The sequence below is a fragment of the Prionailurus viverrinus genome, chromosome X (assembly GCF_022837055.1).
Source record: "Prionailurus viverrinus isolate Anna chromosome X, UM_Priviv_1.0, whole genome shotgun sequence".
Taxonomy (NCBI): Eukaryota; Metazoa; Chordata; class Mammalia; order Carnivora; family Felidae; genus Prionailurus; species Prionailurus viverrinus.
In genome coordinates, this window is record NC_062579.1 from 38,304,663 (window position 1) to 38,329,802 (window position 25,140).

The 25,140-nt window shown below is 44.2% G+C and overlaps 1 protein-coding gene across 5 annotated transcripts in view; it reads right to left on the reverse strand.

Moving 5' to 3' along the window:
• The window catches only part of ZNF41 (zinc finger protein 41), a 47,306-nt gene extending 44,459 nt beyond the window's left edge, over positions 1-2,847 (reverse strand). For 2 of the 5 annotated variants that reach the window (XM_047844378.1, XM_047844386.1), the window contains exon 1: positions 2,638-2,847. The gene's annotated coding sequence lies outside the window, so the exon portion shown is untranslated. The other 3 variants (XM_047844381.1, XM_047844379.1, XM_047844382.1) reach the window with 3 other exon arrangements.
• Positions 2,848-25,140: the final 22,293 nt, after the last annotated feature.

A 25,140-nucleotide genomic window follows, 5' to 3' on the forward strand; every position in this document is an offset into this window, starting at 1 on the left:
TAATGATTGGTGCTGGCAAATTTCCTATCCAAATGGAAGATACAAACACTGATCTCATCTCACATCACACACCAGAGTAAATTTCAGTTTGATTGAAATTTAACTTTAAAAATTAAAACAATAAAAATGTTAAACTTAAGGCATATATATATTTATTTTTTTAAGGCATGTATTTATGGAAGCACAAATAGGAAGAATTCAGTAGGCAAGACAAGATACTCATAATATGAAAAGGAAAAAGAGAGCTCTAATCAGATGATTATTTTTTCCTATGTGAAGACATCTTTCAAAAATCAAGATATAAAGAGAAATCGAGGGGAAAAAAATCACAGTAAATGACAGAAGGTTAATATTCACAAATTAGAAAGACAAACCACCTGAAGGGAAAAAAGAGCAAGGAATATGAAAACTTTAAAAAAATAGATTTTGGGGCACCTGGGTGGCTCAGTCAGTTAAGCGTATGAGTCTTGATTCTGGCTCAAGTCATGATGTCACAGTTGGTGGGATGGAGTCCTGCATCGGGCTCTGCGCTGATGGCATGGACCCTGGCTTGGGTTCTCTCTCCCTTTCTTTCTGCCCCTTCCCCACTAATTCTCTCTCTCTCTGTCTCTCTCTCTCAAAAAAAAAACAAAAAACAAAAAACATTGAAAAATACATTTCAATGGCGAATAAATACGAGAAGATATTCAACCACTAGTTGCCAGGAAAACGCACATCAAAGTAAAACAAGATACTAGGTACCATTTACTTTACGAAACTAAAGACAAATACCATTCTGTTTGGCTCTCAGAATGGGGAAAATGAAGAAAAGCAGCAATATTCAGTGTAGGAGACAATATTAGAATGAGCCCTTTGAGTATAGTTTAGAAATCAATAACCAAAATGTCAACTCTTGGGGAAATTGAAATCTCCTATCTAAATATGAGGGTCAGAGAGAAAACTGCAACACAAATCAGAAAACGTTAGAAGTAAACTACAGTGAAAATGTTACACATCAAAATGCGTTACACGGAGCTAAAGCGTTCTTAGGGGAAAATTCATCAACTTAATGCTTATATTATAAAAGAAAATGATTGAATGTTAACGAGATAAGCATTCAAGTCAGGAATTTGAAAAGACGCGTGAAAGAAAAAAAAAACAAACCCAAAGAAGATAAATAATGAAACCAAGGGGAGACATTAATGACGTAGAAGAAAAAGATACAGGAGGCCCAACAAAGTCAAAGTGGGGTTCTGAAACCATCCCATGTCAGTTTCAGACCACCTATCACTGACTGACTCCATGAAGCATCATATCTGATTCCCTTGGCCCCTCTGTCACTAGTCCCAAATAAATGCATCAATGACACCACAGAAACCTTGACCATCCACTCAATAAATCCCATCACGCACCTCATAGACCATGCAACACTCACCTCGCGGTCGGAATCACTCATTCATTCATTCATTGATTCTTCAATACTCACCCCACAAACTCTCCACCATTTACTCCACAGACCATTTCATTACTCCCTAAAGGCCCTCATCACTCACCCACTGAACTCCAATCAGTCATCTTGCAGACCCCCTATCACTTACCCCACCAACCCGCTATGACTTACCCCTCAGAACTCCCATCATTGTTCCACAGACCTCCATCACTTACTCTACAGACCCCCTCAGTGACCTGTGAGAGTCGTCACCACTCACCCCGTAGACTCCTCATCGCTCACCTCATAGACCCGCCAATAGTCACCCCACAGTTCTCCCATCACTCATCCCACAGAGCACCCATTTTATTTTCCCCGTTGACCCCATCACTCACCCCCAAACCCTTGTCACTCCCTCTACACACCTCCTCCCTAGGGACCTCAGAGAAGCCTCATCATCACTGGCCCTAAAGAGTACCATCACTGCGTACGAAATCCATGTCGTAACAGCCTCATAATCATATCAATTGTTTTACTGGCCCAACTGTGCCGCCTCTGTTAAACTCCGTCCCGGGCCCCTAAGTGTTGAAACTACCTCTGAGGGACTCTTCCGTGTCTGGACTTCCCCGTGCACATGCTCAGTGTCAGCTTGGGAGCGGCCGGCAGCCCGCAACCCCACGGGGTGCACTCGCGAGGTGCCAGTGCGTGTGCGCGTGTCGGAGGAGAGGCGGGCTTTCAAGTGTTCTTTAGTGACTTTGTCAGGCAACTAACATGGCTGTCCCCTCGGGAGTGTCTCTACGGGAGTCGCCATCTTGGAAGGGTGGTCATTTCGGCCGCGGGGCCGCCGGGTCCCAGGCCCGATCCGCCCCTGCGGGATCTGCCGGGGAGAGCGAGCCGGCCGGAGCGCGCGCTGGGCGCCGGGACTCCTCCCGCCGCGGGGCCGCATCCTCCCCGGCGGCCGCCCGGGCGCAGGCCCTGCCCAGCGCTCAGGGGGCCCCGCCCTCGGGCCGCATCCCCCGGGGGTGGGGGTGGGGGGGAGCCGCGGCGTCTTCAAAAGCCGCTGGGCCACCCTGCGTCTCCCGCCGCCCCGTCCCCGCTGGCAAGACACCGCGGAGCCGCAGGCTCAGAGATCGGCCCGCCCCCGCCCCCGCCCCGGCCTCCGCCCCGGCTCCCCCGCTCCGGGGAACGGAAAAGGCCCCGGACGGCCCGGGGCGCCGCGACATGCCCACCTGCCGGCGCTTCTGTCCGCCCCGTCGGCTGAGGGCATCGCCGGGCTCCTCCACTGTCACCGACCCTGGGTGGTTCCCACGGGGTGGGGGGAATAGTACGTGTCAGATTTAGGCCAGGAAGCGGAAGTCGCCCGCAGCGAGAGTTTAACCACTCTGGGCGCGGGGAGCGGAGGTGATTTAGCGCCAGGGACCAAGTGTCTGCGGAGCGACTAATTGCGGGACCTGTGACATCAGTGGTGGGGCATTTCCTCCAGTTTAAAAAAATCGAGGCATCGACCTTCCTGGCCTCCTTATATAAGCATTAAGGCTAAAAAGTACCAAAGATCCGAGTTTTGATTTATTTCCATCCGTGTTCGGTTTCAAGTGCTCATTTGTAAATTCCGCTCCCCCCCCTTTAAATCCATGAATTATTGAGAAGTCCATTGTCCAACTTGCAAAACTTCAGGACACACAGGGTAACGGAATGGGTACTTTATTCAGACTGCTGCCCACAGGCAGAACAGCCCAGCCCAGAGTTTCCTGGAGCCTGGGGAGTTTTATAAGAGGAAGGAAACAAAAGCGGCCGAGTGCCAGCTGCACGTTTGGTGGGCTTTGGTCCACACGTGTCGAAAGAAATGCTGCCCCGAAGGAGCTGTTTGCGATTTGACTCATCTCAGTCTGTCACATACTCCTCTAAAAATTTAATGACTCCACAGCGGATTTAGAAGGAGTGCAGCAAATTTGACAGTTCCTTACACCGTTTTTCATTTTCCCAAACACCAAGATAATCCAATGTTACTGATTTCTAACCTAATTGCATTGTGGTCTGGGAACATTGTCTGAATGATGTTGAGTGTTTGAAATTTGTTTAAACTTGTCTTAAGGCTCAAGTATGGGCCCAGTTTTCAAAAATGTTTCATCTCTTCATTGAAAAGACGGTTATTTTGGGGCGCCTGGGTGGCTCCGACTTTGACTCAGCTCACGATCTCATGGTTTGTGAGTTTGAGCCCAGTGTCTGGCCCTGTGCTGACAGCTCACAGCCTGGAGCCTGCCTTGGATTCTGTGTCTCCCTCTCTTTCTGCCCCTCCCCTGCTTGCGCTCTCTTTCTGTCTTTCAAAAATGAATAAACATAAAAAAATTTTTTTTAAAGAAAAAATGGCTATTTTCCAGTTGTGGCATTTAGCGTATGTGTTTGTTGGCTCAAGCTTGTTAGTTGGGTCTTTAAAAATGTGTTATTTTGTTCACCTGGGTGTCTTGGTCCGTTGAGCCTCTCACTCTTGATTTCTGATCAGGTCACGATCTCAGGGTTCCAGATGGTCCTGTGATGGAGCCCACAGCATGGAGCCTGCTTGGGATTCTCTCCCTCCCCTGTGTGCACATGAGTGCACATGCGCTTGCTCTCTCTCTCTCTCAAAAATAAATACTTTTTAAAAATGTGTTATTTCCTTCCTGATGACTTTCTTCTTTGTGCGCTGAGTTCCTAGAAAGGAGAGAGATTCTCCCACTGTATTGCTAAGTCAGGTTTTCATTGTGCTAGTCAATTTTTGCTTCCTATATTTTGAAGTTTATTATTAAATTTAGGTAAGGATATTTTGTTGTGGAATAGATACAGCCAAATCACTTTCCCAAAAGACTGTACCATTCCTACTCCCACCAGCAACCTATGAGTTCACGGAGGCAAATTTTCTCAGCCCTGGATGTTGATGCTGTCTTTAATGTTTGCCAATCTGGGGGCAGTAGTATTTAATTTGCTTTAATTTGCTTTTTCCTGATTACTAGTGCAACTGAGGATCTTTTCCTGTTTGTTGACCACTTAGATTTTCTCTTCTGTAAGTCTTCATATCCTTTGTCCAATTTACTTTGATTTGTGGTTTTTTTATCCGTTTGTAGAAGCTCTTTGTGCATTAGGGATATCAACCCTTTGTGAGTTGCATTGTAGTATTTCCCCCTTCACTCTTTTTCTCCTTTGCATTTTATAGGTGTCCTTTGATATGTAATTAGAAAAATGTATTCTCTCATCAGAAATGTCTACGCTTTCCTTCCTGGCTTCTGTATTTCCTGTCTAGCGTGGTCCTCCTCCTCCGTTCCAGGTAGGCTTACAAAGATAGTCTTAACATTTATTTGATTTGTATTGCTTTAATTGTTTCTACTTAAACCTTTAATCTAGTTGGAATTTACTGTGGCTTACGGTATGAGGTCAAGGTCAAGCTTTGTTTTTGCTGCGTCAAAAACAAGTCCTGACTTAGATTGGGAGATATTAATTATAAAGACGGTTGCAAATAGGGAGAAAGCTTCCATTTCGGAAATCTGCAATTATCTCCAAACCAAACAAAAAGGCTTCTCCTTTATAGATAGGGTAAGGGGGAGGCAAACCGAGCTAAGCAGAATCTGTAAGAGGAGAAGCTGCTTAAGCAGGGGAATGGCCAGTAGGATCTGACTGGAAAGTGCCCACTGTGGTCAGTGGATTCCCACCCAGGAGAGGCTGAGAAGAGGGAGCAGTGTTCCACATGTTCTTGTGTTTTCTCAGGGGCGGGGACGAGCAGAGTTCAGGAGCCTGTAGGAAAGAGAGGAGCTCAACTGAAGTTTGGCTACCAGCATCTTGTTCTGATTAAATCAGTATTTCTGAGGCAAGGAACGAGAATTTGGAAGGTGTCTGTCCTTGTCATAGGTAAACAACAGGAGCATCCATGAGTCCTAAGTCACGTAGGGAAGGGGAGTTCTTTGCAGTAAGCTGTTTTCCAGGATCACAAGGTTCAGATAAAATTCAGATAAAATTCAGCAGTAGGGGCACCTGGGAGGCTCAGTTGGTTGAGCGTCCTGCTTCGGCTCAGGTCGTGATCTCACAGTTTGTGAGTTCGAGCCCCGCATCGGGCTCTGTGCTGACAGCTCAGAGCCCAGAGCCTGCTTCGGATTCTGTGTCTCCCTCTCTCTCTGCCCCTCTCCTGCTTGCACTCTGTCTCACTCACTGTCTCTCAAAAATAGATAAACATTAAAAAAATAAAATAAAAAAGATATTTAAAAAAATTCAGCAGTATCAGCTGGCACTGTTCATGGGACACACTGCCCTGTATCCACTGAATGAAATATCACTTTTGTCATACAACATTGCAAGTATGTTTTGCTTGATCTGAACTCTGTTGTGTCTCTGTAACCGAATTTCAAAGGATTTTTGTTTCTTGCAAATTTATTTTTCTAAGAACTCTCTGAAGTTTGAGATGGAGTTTCAAAATGAATGTTGGGGCGCCTGGGTGGCTCAGTCCATTAAGCGTCCGACTCTTCATTTCTGTTCAGGTCATGATCTCATGGTTCGTGTATGCAAACCCTACATCGGGCTCTGTGCTGACAACCCAGAGTCTGCTTGGGATTCTCTCTCTCTGTCTCTCTCTCAAACTAAATAAACAATACAAAACTATTGGGATTCTGATTGGAGCTTATTACCCTAATATAATAGTTTGGGAAGAGTTACTGTTTTTTATTTCATGTGTCTCTATTTGATTATGTCTTATATACTGCAATGACATTTTGTAGTCTTCTTATAAGTCCATCGTCTTTTTTGGTTAAATTTGTTCTTAGGTATTTACCATACCTTCGTTGTAATTGTCAAGACTTAATGTTGGCTAATCCTATCTGCGTACTGTTAGTATAGGATGAAAATACCTATTTTTATAATTTTATCTTGTATCCAGCCCCTTACCAAAACTACCTACCAATTCTGGTAGCTTTTTAGTATAGTCGCTAAAGTTTTCTAATTGTACAGTGACATCAGATACAGATAATATTCTCTCTTTTATCCAATATTTGGTGTGATTATTTCTTCTTTTTTATTGTGTTAGCTGTTCGGCACAGTAGCTCGTGCGGCTCATGTGGCTCTTTAAATTCATTAGGAAACAGACTCTTAATTATAGAGAACAAACTGATGATTACCAGAGGGGAAGGGGTGGGGGATGAGTTAAATAGGTAATGGGGATTAAGGAGTGCACTTGTCATGATGAGTGCCAGGTGATGTATGGGAGTGCTGAATCACCTGAAACTAATATAACACTGTATGTTAACTAACTGGAATTAAAATTAAAACTTTAAAAGCCTAAATAAATAAACAAACAAATAAATTTAAATTTATTTAAGCCAAATAAATTAAAATTCAGTTTCTTAGTTACCTAGCCACATTTCAGATGTTCAATAGCTACATATGGCTAGTGGCTACTGTCTTGGGCAGCACTAAATATAAAACATTTCTGGACAGTGGTATTGGACAATGCTGAAATACAGCCTTCAAAATAATGTTGAGGGGCACCTGGGTGGATCGGTCGGTTAAGCATCCGATATTGGCTCAGGTCATGATCTCATGGTTTGTGGGTTCAAGCTCTGCATTGGGTTCTGTGCTGATAGACCAGAGCCTGGATCCTGCTTCGGATTCTGTATCTCCCTCTCTCTCTGGCCCTCTCCCACTTGCACTCTGTCTCTCTCTGTCTCTCTCTCTCTCAAAAATAAACATTAAACAAAAATTAAGAAAACAGGGGCGCCTGGGTTGCTCCATCCGTTAAGCGGCCGACTTCAGCTCAGGTCATGATCTCACGGTCCGTGGCTGCTTCAGAGTCTGTGTCTCCCTCTCTCTCTGCCCCTCCCCCATTTGCACTCTGTCTCTTTCTGCCTTTCAAAAATGAATAAATGCTAAAAAAATAAAAAATAAAAATTAAGAAAACAAAAACCCAAAATAATGTTGAATAATACATGTAGTAGAGAACATCCCTATCTTGTTGCCAATTTTAATGGAAATAATTTAAACATTTTATCATTTAGTATAAAGTTTTCAGGTGATTTTTGGAAAACGGTTGTGTTAATTTTAAGTAGTTTCCTTCTATTGCTATTTTGAGTTTTTAATCATTCATGTAATGGCTACTGAATTGTACCATATACTTTTGAAATATTAATAGCATTATATAGCTTTTCTAAAGTATTGATGTAATGAATATGTTGACTGACTTATAAATATTAAACCATACTAGCATTTCTAGAATCATCTTCTTTTTAATTTTTTTTTATTTGAGGGGGGGGAGAGAGAGAGAGAGAGAGAGAGAGTGTGTGTGTGTGTGTGTGTGTGTGTGTGTGTGTGTAAGCTGGGGAGAGGGGCAGAAAGAGAGAGAGAGAGAGACAATCTCAAGCAAGCTCCACACTCAGCGCAGAGCCCGACATAGGTAGGACTCGATCCTATGACTGTGGGATCATGACCTGAGCCAAAGCAAGAGTCCAAATTTTGGCTCAGGCCATGATCTCATGGCTCACGAGTTCGAGCCCCATGTCAGGCTCTGTGCTGATCTCTCGGAGCCTGGAGCCTGCCTCCAATTCTGCATCTCCCTCTCCTTCTGCCCCTTCCCTACTCACGCTCTGTCTCTCCCTCTCAAAAACAAACAAACATTAAAAAAATAAGCTGAGGGGCGCCTGGGTGGCGCAGTCGGTTAAGCGTCCGACTTCAGCCAGGTCACGATCTCGCGGTCTGTGAGTTCGAGCCCCGCGTCGGGCTCTGGGCTGATGGCTCAGAGCCTGGAGCCTGTTTCCAACTTTGTGTCTCCCTCTCTCTCTGCCCCTCCCCCGTTCATGCTCTGTCTCTCTCTGTCCCAAAAATAAATAAACGTTGAAAAAAAAATTAAAAAAAATAAGCTGAGTAGTTTTATAACTGTTTTTTGGTTTTAGGACTCTGACAGCCTTTCTTCATATTATTCTATCTTTGTCCCTTTTGGTCCACACTGGCAGTGTTTCTGACGGTCTAACATTCTCAAAAACCTTGCAGGTCTCCCGTGTATGTCACAGGGATTCACATCATTAGAGAAGAGGAACGTCCACAGGTTTTTCTTCATTAATCCCCTCTCTACTCCTGGCTTCTGCTGTGAAGGTTGAGGGGCTCCATGAATCACATGCTTAATCTCTTCAGTACTAGCAGAAGGTTGTATGGCCACACCCTTGGCCCCATCTCCAGAACATGCTTTCCTGACAGTGAATCTCCTAATTTTAGCACCTTCTGCAATCTTGATAGGCTGAGGATTTCCCAAATCATCAAGTGCTGGCTCCTTTTTACTTAGTAGTTCTTCCTTCAGTTTCTCTCCTCTCACTTTTTACTATAAGCAGCAAGTAAAAACCAGGCTGCACCTTCAACACTTTGCTTAAAAATTTCCTCAACTAGGGGTGCCTGGGTGGCTCAGTGGGTTGAGCGAGCGACCTCGGCTCAGGTCACGATCTCACGGTTTCTGAGTTCAAGCCCCGCATCGGGCTTTGTGCTGACAGCTTGGAACCTGCTTCGGATTCTGTCTCCCTCTCTCCCTGCCCCTCCCCTGCTCTGTGTGTGTGTGTCTCTCTCTCTCAAAAAGAAATAAACATTAAATTTTTTAAAATTTCCTCAGCTAATAAAACTCAACACCCAAAACCAAATAATCCCGTTAAAAAATGGGCAGAAGACATGAATAGACATTTTTCCAAAGACATCCAGATGGCCAACAGACACATGAAAAGATGCTCCCCATCACTCATCATCAGGGAAATGCAAATCAAAGCCATGTATGAGCTACCACCTCACACCTGTCAGAATGGCTAAAGTCAACAACACAAGAAACAACAGGTGTTGGCAAGGATGTGGACAAAGGGGAATTCCTCGTGCTAGGAATGCAAACTGGTGCAGCCATTCTGGAAAACAGTATGGGGATTTCTGAAAAGGTTACAAATAGAACTACCCTCCAAGCCATCAATTGCACTACTAGGTGTTTACCCAAAGGACACAAAAATACTGATTCGAAGGGGTACATGCACCTTGATGTTTATAGCAGCATTATCAACAATAGCCACATTATGGAAAGAGCCCAAATGGCCATCGACTGGTGAATGGACAAAGAAGAAGTGGTAAATATGGACAATGGAATATTATGCAGCCATAAAAAGAACAAAATCTTGCCATTTGCAGCAACGTGGATGGAGCCAGAAAGTATAGTGCTAAGTGAAATAAGTTAATCAGAGAAAAACAAATACCGTATGATTTCACTCATATGTGAAATGTAAGAAACAAAACAAATGAACATAGGGGGAAAAAGAGAGGCAAGCTAAGAAACAGACTCTTAACTATAGAGAACAAGCTGAAGGTTACTGGAGGGCAGGTGGGCGAGGGGAATGGGTTAAACAGGTGATGGGGATGAAGGAGGGCACGTGTTGTGATGGGCACCACGTGTTGTATGTAAGTGATGAATCACTAAATTCTACGCCTGAAACTAATATTGCACTGGATGCTAACAAGCTGGGGGTTAATAAAAACTTGGGGCAAAAATCTCCTCAGCTCAATATCCAAGTTCATTGCTTATAAGTTCTGCTTTCCATATCACTGTAGGACACAATTAAGCTACATTTTCTGTTACGCTATAACGAGAATCGCTTTTCCTCCAGTTTCCAATAACACGTTCCACCTTTCCTTCTGAGCCCTCATGAACAGCACCTTTAATGCTCATATTTATGCCAATATTTTATTTAATATATAATATATACTATATTATATTAATATACATCATATCAATATACATTATATATTATAATATATATTAATATACATCATATATTAATATATTATACTATATTATATATTATATATATATTGTCTAAGACAATATAAGCTTTTCCACCATGTTCCTCACTTCTGAGCCCTCACCAGCAGCACCTTCAGCATCTATATTTCCACCAGCAGTCTGTTTTGGGCAACCTGGGCCTTTTCTGTCCTGCTTTTTAACATTCTTCCAGCCTCTTTTACCCAGTTACCCCATTCTGGAGCCACTTTTGCATTTTTAGAAATCTGGTATAGTTATACCATCCTTCCAGTACCAAACTCTGTTTCCTATTGTGGCTGGGACAAATCACCACAAAGCTGCGTGGCTTAAAACAACAGATATTTATAATCTCACAGTTCTGGAGGCCAGAAGTCCCAAATCAGGATCACTGGGCCAAGATCAAGGTGCTGGCAGGGTCATGCTCCCTCTGGGAGCTCTAAGGGAAAATTCACTCCTTGCTCTTTCCAGCTTCTGGTGGCTTCTGGCATTCCTTGGCTTGTGGCCCCATCACTCCAATATCTGCCTACATAGTCACATTTTCTTCTCTTTGTGTGATCTCCCTTTGCCTCCCTCTTATAAAGGCACTTTCCACTGCAATTAGGGCCCACCTGGATAGTTCAGGAGAATCTCTTTATTGCAAATCCTTCATCACATCTGCAAAGTCCTTTCATGGTAACATTCACAGGTTTCCAGGGTTAGAACATGGGTTTCTTTCAGGGAGACATAACTCAGCCTACCTCAATAAGGAAAGAGAATGTCCAGATAATAGTAGGTAAATAGAGCCAAGAGTTCTCAGAAACAAGTTGCCATAATTTTTAGCACTATGCAAAAACAACAGAAGAGGGAGCTCTGACATTTAAGAAGCTAACCCTGAACCCCACCTCCCTCCAAAAGTTAAGGAAGATCACTTTTGTATAAAGAGCTACAACAATGTTTGGAGGGGAAATCCCATACAATGTCGCTAGAAGGCTAAAGAATCAGGGGCAGAATACCATCCTTAGAGACAGTAAAAGCACGCCAAAAACACATGCTAACAGAACAGATCAAAGCTATAGCCAGCTATTTTGAACAAGCTAAGAGACATTAAGAAAATGATGGAAGGGGGCGCCTGGCTGGCTCAGTCGGTGGAGTGTGCCACTCTTGATCTCGGGGTTGTGGGATTGAGCCCCGTGTTGGGTATAGAGATTACTTAAAAATAAAATCTTTCAAAAAAAGAGGAAATGGTGTAAGATAATGGAGAACATAAAATAAGTACTAGAAAAATTCAGAAATGACTTGATAGATCTCAGGAAATATTTGGAAATAAAAGAAAAAGATCATTTGAGAATAGAAGATTAAACTACAAGGAACACAAAGCAAATACACACAACACATGATGGCTTAAGAGAAATAGAAGGTGACAAGCAGGAACGTGTTTCTTCAAATAAAAAAGAAAAAGATTTGAGAACAAATGACAAATATCAAGTTAGAGACGATCTAATTGTTACACCATCAGAGTCCCTGAACAAGAAAACCAGATCGGGACGCCTGGGTGGCTCAGTCGGTTAAGTGTCCGACTTCGGCTCAGGTCATGATCTCACGGTTTGTGGGTTCGAGCCCCGCATCGGGTTCTGTGCTGAAAGCTCAGAGCCTGGAGCCTGTTTCAGATTCTGTGTCCCCCTCCTCTCCCCCCACCCCTCCCCCACTCGCTCTCTGTGTCTCTCTCTCTCTCAAAACTAAATAAACATTAAAATAAAAAGAAAAGAAAACCAGATTAAGGGAACAAAAGAAATACTGAAAACTATAATTCCATAAAACTTTCTGGAATAAAAAAGCCCCTGCATACCGAAAGAGCATGCCAGATTTTCTTCTGCTTCTGACTGAGTCAGAGTCACAGGGACCAGATTTACCCTCTCACCTGAAACAAATGAAGTGAGCTCTACGGACATCTCAGCCTGGATAGAGTTTCCCATCACAGCCCTGAGAGGGGAATCCAGGCAGAGCCCGGTGCTCTCCCTGAGTTAAGGAGATGGACTTGGGAGTCCAAGGAGACCAAGGCGGCTGGAGTTCAAGGACAGGGTACTAGAGAAGAGAAAGCTGCACAGAGTTGAAAAGAGCTGAGCTGTAGAGGTCTGTAGAGGGTCCCGCTTGAGCCTTCGGCTAAATACTCCTCAGCTCTTGCATGTGAGGAAACCACCCAAGGCTGGGCAAAGAACCACCAGAAATGATTAGAGGGAATAATCCTCGGAGTTTGCAGAGGGCTGGAAGAAGTTCCTGATCTCACTAGATAGAGTGGAAAGCCTCATAATTTACAGAGGATCAAGTAGACGACTTAGGAGGCCAGCAGTGGGGACCAAATTAGCCCTAGACTAAATGCTGCTCTGCTCGTGCCCAATATGGCTTAAAAGCCAGACCCAGAAGAATCAAACTGTTCCCAGACAAATGAATTGTGTCTTAGAAGAAAGCTGAACAATATTCATAGGAATACAAAAATATCCAGCCCCAAGCAAGATAAAAATCACAATGCCTGCCACCTAGTAAAAAATAACCAGGCATCCAGTGAACCAGGAGACATGATACATAATTTTGAGAAAAACAAATCGATTCGAATTGACCCAGAAATGATAGAGAATCTGAATCAATAGTGAAGAACATTAAAACGGTCCTTATAACTCTATTCCAAATGTTCAGAAGCCTAGATTAAGCATATTAAGGCCCAAATAGAACTTCTGGAGATTAAAGCTATAAAATCTGAAATGAAAAATGCATGGATGGAAAAAAACAAAGAAAAAGAAAAAAAATGCACGGACAGGATTAACAACAGATTAGACATTGCAGAAGAAAAGATTCATGTATTCGAAGGCATAGTGATGGAAACTATCCAAACTGAAGGGAAAAAGAACTGAAAAATGAGCATATCCATCCAGAGTGAACACCACTACATCATACCCTCGTAAGTGATTGCACTTTAAAATAAAGAAAAAGAGACAAAAAAAATCTTTGAGCAGCTAGAAAAGAAAAAGAGCAAGTGATAGATCAGGGTAAGAAAATTAGATCCTCACACTTTGACAGTAGGATGAAAGAAAATGTGAGCCAAGAACTTTCTACCAAGAAAAGCTGTTTTTCAACAAAATGTTATCAACATACAAAAACTGAAGGAATATTGTCCTCATCATTCCTTTCTGAGGAATCTATGAAAGAACAGGCTTCAGAAAACCACAATGACCCAGGGGTCTTTGACCTAAGGTACAGTAAGTACTGAACGAAGGAGTAAGACTAAATAGTAGTTCAAACGGAGAGGTGAGTATGTAGTGGCTCAGGTAGTGTAGATAAAAACGCAACCACGAAAATAATTGGGGGAGGGGCGCCTGGGTGGCTCGGTCAGTTGGGCATCTGACTTCGGCTCAGGTCATGATCTCGCAGTTCCTGAGTTCGAGCCCCACGTCGGGCTCTGTGCTGACAGAGCCTGGAGCCTGCTTCGGGTTCTGTGTCTCCCTCTGTCTCTGCCCCTCCCCTGCTCACACTCTGTCTCTCTCTCCCTCTCTCTCTCTCTCTCAAAAATAAATAAGCATTAAAAAATAAAAACAATTGGGAAAGAATATGCTCATGTCTTTAAACTATTCGTGGTAATTAAATCAGTGGTGCAATTAGTATTGTTTTTCTGAGACTGGAGAGCACGCACTAGCAAGCCTGAGCCCGTCCTCCGAAAGTCCTGTTCACAGGTTTGCCCCTGGCTGGAGTCTCATAACTTGGATTTTGGGAGGTTTCCCACCATTCCCTGACTGATAGGGATGGCTCACGATGTGCACCGTGACGGTGCAAACAGTGTGGTGTATGTCAAACATCTGCTTTCGTGCTGGGAATCTGGAATATTGGTACGTGCTTGGCAGAGGGTGACTAGTGACTAAGTCCCAAGAATAACTAATCTTGGGCACTGGGTCTGTAATGGGGCTTCTCCGGGCAGAAACATGTATGGCTGCATTTTTGTTGCTGGGGGAACAGCAATCTGTGTGTGACCCCTCGTGGGAGGAAGACAGTTTTGTTTTGTTTTTCCCTTGCAGATCCTACCACATAGTTACATGCTGTTATCAAGCTTAGCCATGGGTACAACTATATCCCCGAGTCCTATGAGTCCTTTTAGCTAATCACCGGATGTGGTGGCAGCAGTGGGACTCACTGAAAATTTAGGAAAATGGAACGGGGGTGGGGATGACAAAATCCTGGTGTCTCGGTGGCTGTGGAGTAACCTACAGTATTAAATAGTAACAGGGCTGCAGTCTCTTGGCTACTCTTGGTCCTGCTGGCTAAAGGGAGGAAAAAGAACAACTCAGAAGGTGGCTTTGGTTTTCGTTCTGTCCTCCAAGAAGAGGAGAAAGGCCCCGAATATCCCTCCCCCACGCACAAAATGAGCTTTGCATGAGTTAAAGACAAGGAGGGGAAAGAATCCCCAAATTCCTGCAGGCGGATTTTTGGGTGGACGGAAAATGTTTAGTCCTGTCTTGCTCTCTCCTCCAACTGGAAGAAAAACAGCTAAATTGGATCCGAGGGCTGCAGCAAGGCTTTAGATAAGCCAGAGGGACAAAAAGGGCAAAAGAAACAAACAAACAAAAAAAGAACAAAAAAAAACACGCCAGCCTTTTCTTTGGCTTAGCAGCTGCCCCTCCTGACTGGGCTGCAAGGATCTCCTCCTGGCAGCTGTAATGTTAACCCTGTAAATGCTGATTTTACAAGCTGGGGTTTGAGGGAAAAAGAGGGATTTTTACAAAGACCTTGGGTTCTGGGGCTACCGCATGGTGGTGGGGGAGGGGGGTCTGATAACAATTGATGAAGACATTAGACGTTTCATCAGTGCTAAGAAGGTAGAGGAAAGCCATAAATGAAACAAAAAGTGTTGATGGATCACACCCCCCTCGTTTGTCTTGCCTGTGGGCAGATCGCAGTTTATTAAAGTCTTTGAGTACTGGAGACAGAACAAGACTGTGGAAAAAGGGAGGATGTGAAAAGAGGCAATCTCCATATAGGACACTTCGGGGGAGGGGGGTGGGGGGGCGCCTGGGTAGCTCAGTAGGTTAAGCGACCAGCTCGGATCATGATCTCACAGTTCGTGGGTTCAAGCCCTGCATCGGGCTTTGTGAGGGAGGCACAGAGCCTTGGGATTCTCTCTCTCCATCTCTCTCTCCTGCTCGTGCTTGCTCTCTCTCTTTCAAAAATAAACATTAAAAAAAAAAAAAAGAAATGGCACTTCAGGAGATTTAAAACTCAGCTTTTAGTGTGCTGGTGTCCCAGCCCCAAACACGTATGTTTGTATGTTTGAGGGGGTCTGTTTGCACTCTAAAAAATTGACAAAATAAAAAGAGCAACTGGGAAAGCATTGCTTGGCACTGGGACTTGGGAACACAGCTGTCCCCTTCCTTGTGTCGGCTTTGCTGCTCCTGAAGAAAGGCTGCTGGCTTAAAAAAAAAAAAAAAAAATCCTGGATTCCCCAGATCCTAATTGCCTGGGCCCGACTCTGAGCTGAAAGCTGATACTGGCTTCTGCAGCTGTTTTCAGCCCATCCATGAGTTGTGCAGGACTGCAAGCATATCTCAAAGAAAAGAACTCAGATTCTGCACCGGTCCCCTATTTAAGACAGCCTCTGAGGGGCCATAAGCTATGAAAATATTGTAGAGGGGCGCCTGGGTGGCTCAGTCGGTTGAGCATCCGACTTCGGCTCAGGTCATGGTCTCACGGTTCGAGGGTTCGAGTCGCCGTGTGGTGGCCTCTCTGCTGACAGCCTTTCAGCATCCCCTCCCCCTGCCCCTCCCCCCTTGCACTCTCCCCAAAATAAATAAATATTTAAAAAAAGAAAGAAAATATTGTGGATGCCAAGTGAATAGGATATTTGAGCTTTTTTTATTATGTGTTTTTTATTATTGAACTAGGGTTGACACACGGTATTATATTAGCTTCAGGTGGACAGCGTCGTGATTTGGCACTTCTATACATCATGTGATGCTCGCCATGGTGTGAGCATAAGTATGGGCACCATCTGTCGCCGTATAGCGTTACTGCACTTTATTGACTATATTCTCCACGATGTACTTTTCATCCCTGTGACTTATTTAATTAAAAAAATTTTTTTAATGTTTATTTATCTTTGAGAGACAGAGACAGAGAAAAAACATGAGTGGGGGAAGGGCAGAGAGAGAGGCAGACACAGAATCCGAAGCAGGCTCCAGGCTCCGAGCTGTCAGCACAGAGCCCGATGCAGGGCTCGAACCCACAAACTGTGAGATCATGACCTGAGCCGAAGCCGGAGGCTTAACCGACTGAGCCACCCAGGCACCCCGTGACTCATTTATTTTATAACTGGTAGTGTATATTTATTCACCCCCTTGACTTATTTCACCCATCCTCCACCCCTCCCCTCTGAAAACTGCCAATTTTTCTCAAGAAATGCAGAAACAAAGCAAGCCAACAAAAAAATCAGAAACAGACCCATGAATATATTGGAAAATCACACAGATGCCGACAGGAGACAGCTTGTTCTTGGATTGGCTTCAGATTACTGATATGGGGACTAACTGTGAGGGAACACACAGGAAATGTAACCCTTCACCCACTCCCTACGGATGAGACTCCCGACCCTCTCTTGGAGATGTCTCACTGCTGTTGACTTGCAGTCTTCAAAGTTCTAGATTCCTCGCAGTTTGTAGCCCTGAACTGATAGCCTGACTCTCTTTTCTTCATCTCCCTCTTGCTACACATGCATTTGCCAGCCGTTTGCTTATCAAATGCAGCTGTCCCCAGCATTTTTTTCTAGGCTGTTCACTGGGAACACGATCTGGACCAAAAGAGTGGGAGTTATGTAAACCCATTTTGGAAAAAAAAAAAAAAAGAAAGAAAACGAAAGTTGAGAATTTCTCCTGACCAGTTCCTGGACGTGATGCATCTTTCTGGTTAAACTGTATAACAATGTTTTTCTTGGGAAAATGATTCTGTCCTTGTTGCACGCAACCCTTCCAGACAAATAAGGTCTGGTGGAGAATAAAATGCTTGGGAAATGTAAGCTTAGGTCACTGAGTGAGACACACTGATGGTGTAACCATGGAGAAATAAGGAAATATCCGGGGAGGAGCCAGGGAGTACAGAGGGCATTAGCGCCCTTTGCCTTTCTGAAGTGTTCCTGGAAGCTTCCCCTCTTCTGGAAGAAAAATGCCCCCTTGGTGTTTCATTTCCAAGCTGCTGTGAGCACCTTGAATGCAAAGTGACTGATGAGCCCAAGTCACACCTGCCAGGGTGCTGACACCTCCAGATGTTGTCCACACTCATGAAAAGGCAGACATACGGGGGCGCCTGGGTAGTTCAGTTGGTTGAGCGTCCGACTTCGGCTCAGGTCATGATCTCGCGGTTCGTGAGTTCGAGCCCCGCATCGGGCTCTGTGCTGACAGCTCAGAGCCTGAAGCCTGCTTCGGATTCTGTGTCTCCCTCTCTCTCGGCCCCTCCCCCGCTCATGCTCTGTCTCTCTCTGTGTCAAAAATAAATAAACATTAAAAAAAATTTTAAAAAAAAGAAAAGGCGGACATACATCTCAGGCATATGTCTCAGGCAAGCAGAACCGACGGAGTCTGGCTTGCCTTCAGGCAGTCTCTCTGGAACTAAGAGCTAAATGTAATTCTGTGGTTTGGACTGGGTGGGAGGCCACACTGGGGACCTGTTAATCCATACCTCCTGACTATTGTCTGTTCTGCTCGGGGTGGGGGGGGCCCTAACAAGTCTAAACTGTTTCCTGGGGTGCTACATGTGCCCTCTGGATTGCACTTCCTGTGTGTGCACCGACTAGCCCGACACTGTCCTGGCCTGGAAGCCTTTCAGATCAGCTTCCGCTTCCCGACCAGGCTATGCTGTGTCTGAATGGACGCCGTGAGCCAGGTCAAAAAGGATTAAAATAGAAATGTAAGGAGGAAGCCACCTGGCTTTCTAAGATGGATCTTTATGGTTAATGAGATTTGGGGGTTTTTTTCATTTTTTTAATATTTATTTATTTTTGAGAGAGAGAGAGAGAGAGAGAATGAGTAGGAGAGGGGTAGAGAGAGAGAGGGAGACACAGGATCTGAAGCAGGCTCCAGGCTCTGAGCTGCCAGCACAGAGCCCCATGCGGGGCTCGAACTTACAAACTGCAAGATCGTGACCTGAGCTGAAGTTGGATGCTTAACTGACTGAGCCACCCAGGCGCCCCTGGGATTTGTTTGAACTGGTGAAATCTAGGACCCCTGGAGTGTATAAATGAGGTCAATACTACAGGCCGGTCTCACCCTGCTGCATGCGGTCCTACTGATAATTTTGCTGTAAACTTGACTTGGCCAAGGGGTTAACACAGCAGGCCTGAGACTGCTATCTTTTGAAAGGCCTGCTTGAGAGGTTGGCACTTGGCTGGGACCTTGGATTTGGGGACTGCTCCCACTATCCCTTAACTGATAAGAACGGTTCACTGTGCCCAGACTGTGCAAACAGCATGGTTTATGCATCATCTGCTTTCCTCTTAAGAGTCTAGAATTTTGGAATGTTCTAGGCAGAGAGTACCTAGTGACCTGCCCCGCAATAATGGGGCATTGAATCTCTAATGGCTTCCCAGGGCAGAAACATCACATATTTGTCACTGTATTTTCGTTGCTAGGGAATAGTGAGCTGTGCATGACCCATCGTGGGAGGGAGACAGCATAAGGCAGGCCTGTGTGCATGGCATCCTTTAGACTCCGCCTATGTCTTTTTCTCTTGTTTTTTTTTTCTGCGGCAAATCCTTTCTCTGTATTAAAACTTAGCTGTGAATACAACTGTATGTTCAAACCTGTGAGTTTTTCTTTCTTTTGAAGTTTATTTATTTATTTTGAGAAAGAGAGAGAGAGAGAACCACTGGGGCAAAGACAGACAGAAACAGAGGCTCCAAAGCAGGCTCCACGCTGACAGCAGAAAGCCTGATGTGGGGCTCGAACTCATGAACCGTGAGATCATGACCTGAGCCAAGGTCTGATGCCCGACCGACTGAGCCACCAAATGTGAGCTGGTCTTGGGAACCCCTAACACAGTGGGATAAAATAAATGAGTAATTAGGGTGTATTCTGTCAGCCCCTGTTATCTTCGAGAACCCTTTATTTTTTATGTGGAAGAAGGAAACACAGATACAATATACAAGAGGTTAAAAACCCAAAAAATCTGTATTCCTGAGTTTAAATTGGAAATATCAGTATGATGTCATAAGATAGTGTATTTAAAATAACAACAATGTGTGTGTGTGTGTGTGTGTGTGTGTGTGTGTGTGTATGCACTTTCTAGCCCTATCCGCCCAAGAGGCCTAGAAACAGTGAGCAACTCAGTAACTGAGCCAGCCAGGTGCCCCAAACACCTAACAATATCTTTTAAAGCAGAAGACCAAACCACAATGTTTGGGATGTACCCTCGGGCAATAAAACAATAAAGAAATGCAAGGAAATAATTGCTATAAAGTCAGGGTAATGGTTGATGGGTTGGTTCAGTTTGGATGAGTCTTCTGGGGTGAGTGGCAAAGTTCTTTCTTGAATTTGGCAGTGGTTATAAAGACGTTTGGTATAATAACCCCTTAAGCTATACTTTTGTATTATATGGCTTTCTCTATCTATATTGTATTTAAATTTTTTTTCAAAGATTTTGTTTTTTTAATGTTTATTTACTTTGAGAGAGAGAGAGAGAGAGAGAGGGAACAGGAGAGGGACAGAGAGAAAGGGGACACAGAATCTGAAATAGGCTCCAGGCTCTGAGCTGTCAGCACAGAGCCCGATGCGGGGCTCAAACCCGCGAACCATGAGATCATGACCTGAGCTGAAGTCGGACGCTTAACCTACTGAGCCACCCAGGCAGCCCTCAAAGATTTTATTTTTTACTAATCTCTACAGCCAACATGGGGCTCGAACTTATAACCCTGAGATCAAGCGTCTCATACTCTACCGACTAAGCCAGCCAGGCGCCACTGTCTTTTATTTTTTAATAAAAATATTTAAGTTCTTGACTATTGTGTTTTTCTCTTAGAGCAGAGAATATTTATATTAAATGCCCAGTTGTCATCCATTTAGATTTCATTTTATGCCTAATTTACAAGAGTCATTTCTTGCTACCATTTCTTTCATTTTGAGGTTTCTGTGCTAAGGTTAGAGAATTTTGTCAAATATTTTTCTCAAGCCCAGAACATTGATGGTAAATTCTCTGTACTCTTGGTCTGAAAATACCCATATTTCAGACAGAGTAAGTGAAAATCACCTTCTTTCTATTTTCACATCTAAAAAGAGGAAGACCTGAAACTGAAACTCGTTAGCTTTACTCAGAATTTCATGGTATTTCCAGTATTTCGGGGTGACTAAAACCTAGAATCGATTTTTACTGTGCTTTGTATATTGTATCTAGCACTGTGGTCTCTATCCAGTGCCTCCACTATATATTCGCCCTGTGAGTTCAAAAATTAAAAGAACTGGGGCGCCTGGGTGGCTCAGTCGGTTGAGCGTCCAACTTTGGCTCAGGTCATGATCTCGTGGTTTGTGAGTTCGAGCCCCGCGTCGGGCTCTGGGCTGATGGCTCGGAGCCTGGAGCCTGCTTCCGATTCTGTGTCTCCCTCTCTCTGCCCCTTCCCCGCTCATGCTCTGTCTCTCAAAGATGAATAAACGTTAAAAAACGTTTGTGGGTTTGAGCCCTGCATTGGGCTGTTTGCTAGCAGCAGGAAGCTGGCTTCGGATCCTCCCACCTTCCCCCCTCTCTGCCCCTCCCTCACTCGCTCTCTCTCTCTCTCTCTCAAAATAAATAAACTAAAACAAAAGTTAAAAAAAAAAGTATTAATCACACCTGCTTTGCGGGCTCCGTCTGAGACCTGCTGGAAGCCTGGGGGAGCTGCCCAGGTTTGGGGGTGGGGAATTTATCTGCCTTCACCGCTTCAGTTCTGCTGAGGAGATCAAGGAGGCCAAGGCCAAAGCCAGGCCCCAAATGTCAACCAGTAAAGGGCAGAGCCCGGCACCACTCACCCACCTGCCCCAGTGCCTGCTTTTCAGAGCAGCAAGCGGACTCTGGATTCTACCAGTGGTTAAACTCCTGGTTAGGGACCCAGCTTCCATGCGGTCTCCAGGCACCACTCTCCCAATATCTTGGGAGTTTATAGAGGCTTCATCGCTTAGGCATGATTGATTGATCATTAACTCCATTTTCAGCCCTTCTCCCTTTTTGAGAGAATGGGGGGTGGGGCTGAAAATCCCGAGTTTCTGATCATGGCTTAGTCTTTCCAGTGACCAGCCCTCATCGAGGAGACCACCCACAGGTTGGTATCACCCAGCAAGTTGCAACAGTTTTAGGGGCCCTGTGTCCGGAAGCAGGATCAAAGACCAACTATTAGAACAAAAAGTGCTTCTACTGCTCTTATCAATTAGGAAATTACAAAGGGTCTTGAAGTTCTGTGCCAGGAACTGGGGGCAGAAACCAACCTGTATTTTCTATTATCTCATATCACCCCATATCACATACTAGAAAGTGGTGGTGACGGGATTCAAATCCAGATAATCTGGCCTAGAGTCCATTCTTGCAAATAATAAGAAGTAGTTTACTCATTCCGTCTCTGCTTGAAGAATTCAGCTTTGTGACTTGCCCCAATGGGAACTGACTGTCCTACACTTGACTACCCACTCTAATCCTAGAATCTAGCAAGGTCACTGCTGTGGGTCAGTTTATGGGATATCCTTCCAGACCATTTTTTATGCATTAACAGATATATTGTATATAGAAAAATGCATAGTTTGTGCTTTTTCTTTTTATGGGGATATGCTTATTGTTCTGCCAATTGATTTTCCAATAAAAAATATAGCTTAAATATGCCTCAGACAGATTTCCATATTGGTGCTTAGAAAGCTACCTGTGGCATTCAGAATAATGACTCCCTCAAAGATATCTACACCAAAATCTCTGGAATCTAGGAACCTGTGACCTTACATGGCAAAAAGGGACTTACAGATATGATTAGATTAATTGTCTTAAAATGAGCAGATTTTTCTGGCTTATTTGGATGGTCCCAATATAATCATAAGGGTCCTTATAAGAAAGAAACAGGGATGCCTGGCTGGCTCAGTCGGTAGAGGGTGTGCCTCTTGATCTTGAGGTTGTGAGTTTGAGCCCCACGTTGGGTGTAGAGATTACTGAAAATAATAAACTTAACACACACACACACACACACACACACACACACACACACACAAAGGCGCCTGGGTGGCTCGGTCGGTTGAGTGTCTGATTCTTGATTTCAGCTCACTTCATGATCCCAGGGCTGTGGGCCTTGTGTCCAGCTCTGCATTGACCATGGAGGCTGCTTGAGATTCTCTCTCCCTCTGCCCCTCCCCCCCAACTCTCGCTCTCCCTTTCTTTTTTTTTTTATTTTTTTTTAACGTTTATTTATTTTTGACACACAGAGAGAGCATGAACAGGGGAGGGGCAGAGAGAGAGGGAGACACAGAATCTGAAACAGGCTCCAGGCTCTGAGCTGTCAGCACAGAGCCCGATGCGGGGCTTGAACTCACAGACTGTGAGATCATGACCTGAGCCGAAGTCGGACGCTTAACCGACTGAGCCACCCAGGCGCCCCTCACTCTCCCTTTCAATATATATATATATATATATATATATATATATATATATATATACCCAAACAACAAAAAAACCAGGCAGGCATTCTCAGCAGAGAAAGAGAATTTTTTTTTAAAACAGAGAGAGAGAAGCAGAATGGTGAGAGAGAGAGAGAGAGAGAGGGAGATTCAATGCTAATCTTTTGAAAATGAAAAATGGGATAATAAGCCAAGGAATGCAGGTGACTTCTAGAAGGTAGAAAGGTCAAGGAAACGAATTCTTCCGTAGAGTGTCTAGAAGGAATGCAGCCTTGCGAACACCTTGATTTTAGCCCAGTGAGACCCATTTAGAACTTTCAACCTCCAAAACTGTAATATAGTCACTTTGTTTTAGGCCACAAACTTTGTGGTAATTCATTATAGTAGCAAAAGGAAGTGAATATACTTACTACCTCATCATTTTTAACTGCTACCTTGTCGTTACTCCATAGTAGGGGAATGCCATTGTTTATTTGGTTAGCCATTTCTCTGTCAGTGAACTTTGAGGTCACATCTAAGTTGTCATTGGAATGTTCAGCAGATTCTTTGGCACATGATTCTGTGGGTACTCATGAGAATCTTTTTTTTTTCAATGTCTGTTTATTTATTTTGAGAGAGAGATAGAGAGTGAACAGGGGAGGGGCACAGGACAGAGCCTGACAAAGGGGCTTGAACTCATGAACTGTGAGATCATGACTTGAGCTAAAATTGAATCAGAGGCTAATGGACTGAGCCACCCAGACGCCCCAGGGTTTTTTGTATTTTATATCTCATGTATTTTATATCTCATGTATTCATGCCATGGGGCATGAATCTTTTAGTAGGAGGATGGATGCCTAGAAATAGAATTTCTAGGACAAAGAGGGGTGCTATTAATTTTAATTAAACTGCCAAATTATCCTCCAAAAGGCAGAACAAGCAAAATCAAATCTTACATTTATTTTAATTTGCATGTGTCTAAATACCTTTGTACTCTAGTGTTGAGCATAATTTCCTCAGTTTATTGGACATTTGTATTTTTTTCTATAAATTGTCTATTCATATGACTTACACATTTTTCTGTTGGGTTTAAAAAATCCTGGGGCGCCTGGGTGGCTCAGTCTGTTAAGCATCTATCTGACTTCGGCTCAGGTCATGATCTCATGGTTCATGGGTTCGAGCCCCGCCTCGGGCTCTGTGCTGGCAGCTCAGAGCCTGGAGCCTGCTTCGGATTCTGTGTCTCCCTCTCTCTCTGACCCTCCCCCGCTCATGCTCTGTCTATCTCTGTCTCTCAAAAATGAATAAACATTTAAAAAATTTTAAAAAATCTTTTTCCCATTGGTTGGTTGGTTGGTTGATTTTGGATATTAATCTTCATCATGCTTCTGTGGCTTATCTTTCAACGTTATTTGTGATCTGTTGTGCAGGAATTTTGAACTTAGATGTGGTAATATTTGTCGATATTTTTCTTTATGGCTTTTGTATTTTATTTTTTAAAGTTTATGTATTTATTGTGAGAGAGACAGAGCAGGGGAAGGGCAGAGAGAGAGGGAAAGAGAGAATCCCAAGAAAGCTCCAGGCTCCGTGGGGAGCCCAATGTGGGGCTCGAACTCATGAACTATGAGATCATGACCTGAGCCAAAATCAAGAGTCAGATGCTTAACCGACTGAGCCACACAGGCACCCCAGGCTTTTATATTTTATATTGTTAATTTAAAATTTTCATATCTTGGGGCGCCTGGGTGGCGCAGTCGGTTAAGCGTCCGACTTCAGCCAGGTCACGATCTAGCGGTCCGTGAGTTCGAGCCCCGCGTCAGGCTCTGGGCTGATGGCTCAGAGCCTGGAGCCTGCTTCCGATTCTGTGTCTCCCTCTCTCTCTCTGCCCCTCCCCCATTCATGCTCTGTCTCTCTCTGTCCCAAAAATAAATAAACGTTGAAAAAAAAAAATTAAAATTTTCATATCTTTTAACACATACATTGATTCACGTAACTACTACTGAAATTGATATACGAAACAGTTTCTTATCTTTTTTTTTTAAGTTTATTTATTGACTCTGAGAGAGAAAAAGCACACGCACAAACAGGGCAGGGGCAGAGAGAGAGAGGGAGAGAGAGAGAATCCCAAGCAGGCTTTGAGCTGCCAGTGCAGAGCCCAATGTGGGGCTCGAACCCACGAACCATGAGATTGCGACCTGAACCGAAATCAAGAGTCAGACGCTTAACCGACTGAACCACCCAGGTGCCCCAACAGTTTCCTATCTTAAAAAATTCCCTCCTGCTGCGCCTTTATGATCAAACCTCCCTCTCATGCCAGCCCTTGGCCACCACTGATCTGTCTCGATCCCTGT